This window comes from Caretta caretta, chromosome 1 (assembly GCF_965140235.1).
Source record: "Caretta caretta isolate rCarCar2 chromosome 1, rCarCar1.hap1, whole genome shotgun sequence".
Lineage (NCBI taxonomy): Eukaryota > Metazoa > Chordata > Testudines > Cheloniidae > Caretta > Caretta caretta.
The window spans coordinates 144,073,451-144,083,050 of NC_134206.1; positions in this window are offsets into that span (position 1 = coordinate 144,073,451).

Here is a 9,600-nt window from a genome sequence, read left to right on the forward strand (position 1 = left end):
GCTAAATCCAGGGTTGTGAGTTCAATCCTTGAGGGGGCCATTTAGGGATCTGGGGCAAAAATTGGGGATTGGCCCTGCTTTGAGCAGGGGGTTGGACTAGATGACCTCCTGAGGTCCCTTCCAACCCTGATATTCTATGATTCTATGGAAATGAGCATAGTATATATACCAAGGGAGAGAAAATAGCCCAATGAGTAGCTCTCCAAATGATGTGCAGAAACTAAATAGGCCATTGGAATGCTTACATGATGTAGAAAAGAGAGAGGAGGTAACTTTATATAAAATACTACATGTGCATTTTGTGTACGGTGTTTATTGCTGACTACCTCACCTCAAAAAAGACAAGTAGATACTGAGAAAGGCAGTGTAAATGATTAATAGAATGTCTGGCTGGGCTTTATGAAAAGATTGTACAAAAATTTGGATTTGAGTTGTATTTTAGAACTATTTAGCCTGGAGATGCATGAGAGATTATTGTAATAATACCAAAGAGAAAGCAAGACAGTTGTTCCTTTTATTCAGTTGGTTCCACAATACAAGAATAAAGGAAAACCTGAAGAACAAAGTATATACACATCACTGAAGCTGCTTAAAACAAATCTACCTGTATAGTCAAAGTATGAGATTCACTGTAGTAGGAGATATCCTGTTATAGGATATGTTTCCTGATATTTGATTCCTTCTGTGTTAAGAGACACAGGACTTTGTATATTCCTTATAAAGAAACAAAATTACACTTAAGAAATACGTGTCCCCAATTTCTCCTTCTAAGTCCCTGAAGTTTTGGCTTGCTCCTTGGGTCAAAAGGATTAACTATGCATTGGTGAAACAAGCAGCTGTTTGAGCAAGATGAAATTCAATTACTTCCTTAAAAGGATGGACCTACATGCCGTCCCTTCTTTTATGGGAGATTCAGTAGTTAAACTTGTTGGAGTGGAATTCATTTGAAGTAATCTGAAAGTTATGGATGAACAGCAATTCTGAGTGACTTACTTTACAAATAGTTACCATTGCCTTGTCTCTGATCCCATTTTTCTTGGCTTAGGGTCACAGAACTTGCTAGAGTGATACACACTGTGGTACTACAAGTGGAGATTGGTGGCGGTTGTGGGCTTTGAGATGTTGTGCCATATTTACTGCTGGCCCATATTAAACAGCGCATTGTTAATGGAAACAATGCTGACTGGAAATGTTGTGCCAGTCTGCATTACTTACAGATGTATCACAAGATAATATGACATAACAGAGGCTTTCATTACAAGGGATTTGCACATATCTTTTGCACTGATATATTGTAAGAGTCCATCAGTCAGCATTTCTCTCATAAACTCCAGTATTTAGAGTTTTGATTTACATGGGAAACAAAATATATCCAACCAAAACCCTCACCATGTACTGACAGAGTCCAGACTGGATTTTTAATAGAAGTTTTAAGTGATTCTGTTAAATATATTCAAAGTTAAAAGCCTTTTAAAATTTCATATTTTTTAAAAATTGCACTAGTTTTGTATTTGTCATCTTCCTCTGGTTTAATATTAACAGAAGTGGAAACGTAAACTTTCCACACTTATGCACACTTGATAATATCTCCAATAGTGGCTAGGTGAGAACGTGAACTTTATCCAATATATTATTTGCATGCTGGTTTCACATCAGTTCTCCCAATGCCTAAACTATACACCCTCAGTGAGTTCTAAATCAGTTCTCTGTACTGCAGTGCTAGGACTAAATACAGACTTGGGTTTAATATCAGCTTCTCTTCCTTACTGTAATGGCTCGACTCCACACCAGCTCTCCCCTTAGCGTTACGAGGGGTGTATGCATCTGTGATTACATTCATATCAGCTGTCTCCTTATTGAAATGTGCAGTCTATATGTGTGCAACTAGTCTTACATGAGTTCTTCCATTACTATAATTAAACTGGCACAGCTGGTTTAATATCTGATGTTCTCTTACTGAATGCAGGAGTTACAAATGTATTCTGGTTTCACATCACCACTCCCATTATTGAGAGGTCTGTTCATGCGCAATAGGTTTCACATAGACTCTCCAGCTCCATTATACCCTCACAATATATTAATACTTGTTTCATATCAGCCTCTCATACAAAAGCTCTGTGTAATAAAAATTTTATAAATCACTTTCATATGTAATAGACATATATAATGGATGTCAGTCACAACACTCAAATCCAAGTAAAACATCAAAATACTCTTTCCCAGAAAAAAGGGCAGTTCAAATAAAACAGCTCCTAACATGGTCAGCATGACACAAGGATGGGAGGTTCACGGAAGAATTTTAGTGCCTGGGGTGAGAGAGCCTGTCACAAACATGAATTTATACTGTTTGTTTAAATCTATATTATTTAAAGAGTAATACAGTGTGCACTGAATTCCTGGTAGTTGATGTTGCACTCAAGCTGAAGTGTTGAATTGGAAACAAAAATACACATAATACAAACTACTTTCAAGTAAAATGTTAATATATGCACATTACAAAGGAACATGCAAATATATAAAACAAAAGATCACTTTTTAAATTCAAGAGGCAGCTTTTTATTTGTTTTGTTCTATTTCAATGTATATGCAGCACCAAGATACACAGATATAACTTGAGACTAAGCTTTGACTAAGCTGTCAAAGACTCATATTCTAGAGTCCTAAATATCATACATGTCAAAACCCTGCTGGAGGGGAGGGTTTTTCTCCCCTCTATGTCCGAGTCTCATATTTCAGTAAAAAGAACAGGAGGACTTGTGGCACCTTGGAGACTAACAAATTTATTTGAGCATAAGCTTTCGTGAGCTACAGCTCACTTCATTGAATCCATCCGATGAAGTGAGCTCACGAAAGCTTATGCTCAAATAAATTTGTTAATCTCTAAAGTGCCACAAGTCCTCCTTTTCTTTTTGCGAATACAGACTAACACGGCTGCTGCTCTGAAACCTGTCATATTTTAGTGTTCACATTGAGGAAAGGTATTGTGGCCACCAGGCGGTGTTATATGATTGCAACCTTAACTCCTCAAAGTTTTCTGTCTGTTGTCTTATGAAAGGCTTTACCAAAGGCTTTTAAAAAGTTCAGATAAATTATGGCAACCAGTTCCTTTATCCACTATTCTGTTGACATGTTTAAAGAATTGTAACAGATTAGAGAGGCATGACTTCCTTTGAAGAAACTGTGCTGTTTTCTCTATCATAGCATGTGCATGTAAACATTTTATAATTCTTTTTAAAATTATTGTTTCGACCAGTTTAGCTCATACTGAAATAAGGCTTACTCCTGCAAATTTCCTTCCGGAGGTTCTGATTCATTTTCCTCTCTGGTTTCAGTTAATAATGTATTAAATAATTATGAATCCCCCAGATAGCCATGAACTTTGCAGGCACAGAATACTGGAGCTTCAGAATTTTTATCTTGAGATCTTCTCACCTCCTGTGGGACTGTTTGGCTAGAATTGGGTCTGGGAAAGTTGAACTTTGTTTCCTTCAAATAGTGGTTCTGGTTGCCACTAAAATTCCCTCTTTGAGCTGAAATTTTAGCAATAAATATCTTTTCTATTTTGTTCATTGCTCCTGTGTTCGTTTTGCAGAAACCTTTAACCCATTGTAAATAATATCAAAATCTAATATGGAATAATTATTTTCACTAGAGTAATTATGGTAGTATAATTATGCCTTCTCTAGGAACCCAAAGATTCAGATATTTTTGGCATGGTCTTGGTTTCTCATTATTTCTATCTGTCTGATGGAGCATGGTGTTTCGCACACGCTGATTTAGGTTCCCATGCAGCAAAGCATGTAAGCATATACCTAACTTTAAGCATGAGTGGTTCCACTGCTGTCAATGGGACTGCACATGTGCTTAATGTTAAACCTGCGCTAATGTACTTCGCAAAGTGGGATCCTAAATTCTTTCCACTCATTTAAAAGCTTGACTCTTCTTCACATGCTTCCTACTTGATGTCATTTCTACTCAATCTAGTTTATATTTTCACCTCAAGGATTTATTTTTGTCGCTAAAGCTTCAAGTTTGTCTTCTAAAGAAGGTTTTATTTTTGGTGAAGGTCATTTATTTGAGCATTTAAGGTCAGCTTTACAAGAAGTATTGAGGTGCCTAAAGATGAAGATAGTCACCTAATGGGCTTTTCAAAAGTGCCTGAGGGTAGGTCTCTACTGCTCTAAAACTCCTGAGGCACCAAGTCTCAGAGCCGGGGTCAGATCGCTTGGGCTGTGGTGCTGTAAAATTGCAGTGTAGATGTTCAGGCTCGGGCCAGAGCCCAGGCTCCCTCCCCCATCTTGGGGACTCACAGGCTGGGCTCCAGCCGAGCCCCAGTGTCTACACCACAATATTATAGTCCCACACCCTGAGGCCTTCAGAGGACCTGTGCCAGCAGTGGCCATATCACACGTCTTTTTATCACAGTGTAGATGTATCTTAAGAGGTTAGGTGCCTTGGGCAACATGTGTGTGTGTGTGTGTCCCCCACCCAGATCTGCTGCTTGGTTTGTATTGAGCATGCTCAGTAACATTGCTGAAGTCAGCTGCCCTCACTCTGTGCTCCCTTTCTCCCCCTCCTCCCCCGCTATCCGGGTCTGTCTCAACAGGGGTTGTCACAACAAGGGTTGTCTCTGGGCGTGTAACTAACTCCCATTGATTTCCCTTTGAAAATCTGGCCCTTAAGTGATTCTAAAAACGTTCAGATCTCTCCTAGGCTAGTGGGGGAAGGGAGAAACAAGCTGGTTTCTTCTAACAGCCCTATACTGCTATGGTTTTATACTAGAAAAACTCTTTTGGATTGATTGTGCTCTTTGCTTTGGCTATGCCTTCTGGTCCTCCAGATCCAGAGAAGAATCAGAGGTCCTGCAAGACTTAAAAACTTCTTATACTGGAGGTTATCAAGCCAACATGCTGTGTTTACTCAATAGCTTACCCGAAGTATTGTCTTCCCTTATGCATACTAAGCGCTGTCCCTGACTTCAACAGCATTTGAAAGATTGTAGGGAAAGGGTATCAGTGTTAGCAGTAGAGAAACTGACACTGTTTGCATTTTCATAGCACCTTTTATCTGAGGATCTCAAAGCACTACTGTGCCTCACACAACGAGTGCCAGGTTGATGTTATTGGAGAAAAAAATCTGAGAGAGACGTTATAACAGGGTATTGCAATAATAAAGAGTTAAAAAAATTAAGTTACAGTTGTCAGCTTAAGTCATATCTAATGCTATTTTATGGTCAAATTCTGTTCCCATTAAAATCCCACTGGAAACAGGATGTGTCCCCTAATGTAACGTTTGTTTAGCTGTTTTGCTAAATCATTTATTCATGAAACAGGGAGGGACGAGCACAATCATATTTCATAATACAACATTTATTCAGTCATCCCAGCAGATAGCCCTTGGGGCTATTTATTACTTTCTCAGCCAGGTACAGAAAAGAAAAATACATTTAACTGCTAGAACCTTCTCTGGGTTTTCTTTCTCAATGCTTGGTGTCTGCCTGTCTGTCAAAGACAATACTGTCTTGCAGCAGTTCACTTAATTAAATAGGCATTCCTGCCTTCAACTTGAGATGTGCAGGCTCCCCAGGCTGTTCAAACTGTGAGAATACCAGGTTTGAGCTGCGGCCGACGCGTGGGCAAACGCGGCAGGGTAGACCAAACGTGAGTCAACTGAACAATTATTTTTTTCTGAACGTTACTGTTAGATTTTAAAGAAATAGATCAATTAAACCTGGAGGACATTCTTGCCAATATTTTATATATCTATACGATCACACGCGCGCACACACACAAACCCTACTTTCGAAGAAGATGACAGTTGCCAAATCGAGCATTCAGAAGTTGGGAAGTACCAGAATTCAGGTTGTCCGTGCAACCTTAAATTGGCCCCCTTTTGCGTATTCGTTATGATGCCGTCTTTAATTACAGGATCACACACTAGTTTTTCCAAAGGGCCTCTTGGGATATTCCACGCACAGGACAGATGGTGCTCAGTTAAGGAGCAGTTATTCAATATCATGTTTTCTCCTCATTGTGCAACGTGTGTCCTAGGCCTTATTTATTGCACAGTGTTCAAACCTTGCTCTGAAGACAGAATTATTAATTTACATACGGGCTTTTCTACGGTGCTTATCACTGTAGCATCTGAGGGTCAGCCTCACGATAATACTTAGGTGCCTCCCTGTCTCTTTAGGCCCCTAAGTTCAACATTTGGGCACTGCTGATAATTTCAAAACCACCGCTCAGCAGCCACCTAAAGGTATAGGTGCCTACAGTCAGTGATGAGCTGCCAAAATCTTAACAACCGGTTCCCTCCTCACCCCATGAGGGCGTCGTGGCCCACCCCAGCCCCCCGGGGACTCCTGCCCCATCCAACCCCCCTTCACTCCTTGACCCCCCACCCCCAGACCCCTGCCCCATCCACCCCCATCCCCTATCTGCCCCCAGAACTGGGCAGGAGGGTCTCGTGGGCCACCGTAGTGGGTGCCCACCCCGCCCCTAAGAGTCAGAGGCACCTGCCAGGGGGCGAGGTGGGGAGTCCCGGCAGTGCTTACCTGGGGCAGCTCCCAGAAGCAACCGGCAGGACCTAGGGGCAGGGGAGCGTAGCTGGGGGGAAACATCCCATCAAAAGTGGTGCCTTAGGCACTGGGAGGCACTCCAGGGCTGGAGCAGCCACGGGTAAAATTTGGTGGGTGCAGAGCACGCACCGGCATCTCCCCGCCCGGCCCCAGCTCACCTCCACTCCTCTCCGCTCTGCCTCCTCCCCTGAATGTGCCACCCCGCTCTGCTTCTCTGCCCCCTCCCCCGGCTTCCCGCAAATCAGCTGTTTGCGCGGGAAGCCTGGGAGGGCTGAGAAGCAGGTGGTGGCGGTGCGCTCAGGCCCAGGGAGGTGGAGGTGAGCTGGGGTGGGGAGCGGTTCCCCTGCGTCCCCCCCACGCGGGTTACCTGCTGTGGTGAGGTCGGCCCTCCTTGCGCGCCCCCGCCCCAGCTCACCTCCGCTCTGCCTCCCTGGGCCTGAGCGCGAAGCCACCGCCTACTTCTCAACCCTCCCCGGCTTCCCGCGCGAACAGCTGATTGGCGGGAAGCTGGGGAGTGGGGTGGAGAAGCAGAGCAGGGTGGTGCGTTCAGGGGACGAGGCGGAGCGGAGGTGAGCGGGTGCCGGGCGCGGGGTGGGGTGGGGTGGGGAGCTGCCGGTGGGTGCTCTGCACCCATCAGATTTTCCCTGTGGGTGCTCCAGCCTCGGAGCACCCACGGAGTCGGTGCCTAAAGTGCCACTTTTGGCTGGTTGTTAAATTTAGAAGCCCTTGAGGGACAACCGGTTCTAAAAGGGCTTCTAAATTTAACAACCGGTTCTAGCAAACCGGTGGAAACCGGCTCCAGCTCACCACTGCCTATAGTCTGCAAGGTGCCTTTGGGTATAACTACACTACAGATGCTACAGTGCCATAGTGTAGTCATTTGCTACAATGATAGAAGGGATTTTTCCATCACTGTAGTAAATCCACCCCCTTGACAGGCAATACAATACCCACCTGCGGAAGTGAAGAAACAGATTGATTGAGCCAGAAGAGTTCCCAGAAGTCACCTACTACAGGACAGGCCTAACAAAGAAAATAACAGAACGCCACTAGCCGTCACCTTCAGCCCCCAACTAAAACCCCTCCAACGCATTATTAAGGATCTACAACCTATCCTGAAGGATGACCCAACACTTTCACAAATCTTGGGAGACAGGCCAGTCCTTGCCTACAGACAGCCCCGCAACCTGAAGCAAATACTCACCAACAACCACATACCACACAACAGAACCACTAACCCAGGAACCTATCCTTGCAACAAAGCCCGTTGCCAACTGTGCTCACATATCTATTCAGGGGACACCATCACAGGGCCTAATAACATCAGCCACACTATCAGAGGCTCGTTCACCTGCACATCCACCAATGTGATATATGCCATCATGTGCCAGCAATGCCCCTCTGCCATGTACATTGGTCAAACTGGACAGTCTCTACGTAAAAGAATAAATGGACACAAATCAGATGTCAAGAATTATAACATTCATAAACCAGTCGGAGAACACGTCAATCTCTCTGGTCACGCAATTACAGACATGAAGGTCGCTATCTTACAACAAAAAAACTTCAAATCCAGACTCCAGCGAGAAACTGCTGAATTGGAATTCATTTGCAAATTGGATACTATTAGTTTAGGCTTAAATAGAGACTGGGAGTGGCTAAGTCATTATGCAAGGTAGCCTATTTCCCCCTGTTTTTTCCTACCCCCCCCAGACGTTCTGGTTAAACTTGGATTTAAGCTTGGAGAGTGGTCAGTTTGGATGAGCTATTGCCAGCAGGAGAGTGAGTTTGTGTGTGTGTGTGTGTGTGTTTCCGGGGGGCGTGGGGGTGAGAAAGCCTGGATTTGTGCTGGAAATGGCCCACCTTGATTACCATGCACATTGTATGGAGAGTGGTCACTTTGGATGAGCTATTACCAGCAGGAGAGTGAGTTTGTGTGTATGGGGGTAGGGGGGTGAGAAAACCTGGATTTGTGCTGGAAATGGCCCAACTTGATGATCACTTTAGATAAGCTATTACCAGCTGGAGAGTGAGTTTGTGTGTGTATGGGGGTGGGGGGGTGAGAAAACCTGGATTTGTACTGGAAATGGCCCACCTTGATTATCATGCACATTGTAGGGAGAGTGGTCACTTTGGATAAGCTATTACCAGCAGGAGAGTGAGTTTGTGTGTGTGGTTTTTGGAGGGGGGTGAGGAAGTGAGAGAACCTGGATTTGTGCAGGAAATGGCCCACCTTGATTATCATACACATTGTGAAGAGAGTGGTCACTTTGGATGGGCTATTACCAGCAGGAGAGTGAGTTTGTGGGGGGGGGGGTGGAGGGTGAGAAAACCTGGATTTGTGCTGGAAATGGCCCAATTTGATGATCACTTTAGATAAGCTATTACCAGTAGGACAGTGGGGTGGGAGGAAGTATTGTTTCATGGTCTCTGTGTGTATATAATGTCTTCTGCAGTTTCCACGGTATGCATCCGATGAAGTGAGCTGTAGCTCACGAAAGCTCATGCTCAAATAAATTGGTTAGTCTCTAAGGTGCCACAAGTCCTCCTTTTCTTTTTGCGAATACAGACTAACGCGGCTGTTAACTCTGAAACCTAGCTACACAGAAGTAGTCTTCCATTGACCTAATGGTGTCTCTTCTGGGTCGTAGGTCAAATTAACTGTTTCTCGCTGTAGTATTAATTTGTCACACCCCTGAGTGACACAGCTAGGATGACCTAATTTTTAGATGCAGGCAAGACCTGAATTTCCACCAGCAGGTACATATATGGAAAGCTGCTTGGCGCCCCTGCTCATGCCTAAGCCCTGATGGAATTCTCTAAATGCGCCTTCCCCAGCCTAGCTTACCTGTGGGGCCTGATTCACTGGGCGTGCTCTGAGCAGCACACCTAACCTGCACAAAGGACAACAGGGGTGAGCATGTGAGGAATTGTTGGAGTGACTGGCTGGCTGTATCCCAGCATATCCAATAGCCCTGTGCAGTGGCGGATTAATGATTTTGCCACCCCTAGGCCCAGAAATA